We start from the raw sequence: 250 nt of genomic DNA, 5'->3' as shown, positions 1-250 counted from the left end.
CAAATGGCATTATTTCATTCTTTTTATGGCTGAGTAATATTTCATTATATCTATATATATGTATACACACACACACACACACACACACGCCAAATCTTCTGTCAATGGACATTTACGGTGATATATTGGCTATTGTAAATAGTGTTGCTATGAACACAGGGATGCATGCATCTTTTGGAATGATAGTTTTATCTGGATTGGGATTGCTGGAGTGGGATTGCTGGATCATATGGTAACTTTATTTTTATTT

The sequence above is a fragment of the Bison bison genome, unplaced genomic scaffold (assembly GCF_000754665.1).
Source record: "Bison bison bison isolate TAMUID 2011002044 unplaced genomic scaffold, Bison_UMD1.0 scf7180017853617, whole genome shotgun sequence".
Lineage (NCBI taxonomy): Eukaryota > Metazoa > Chordata > Mammalia > Artiodactyla > Bovidae > Bison > Bison bison.
Note: the sequence above shows the minus strand (reverse complement) of the source record.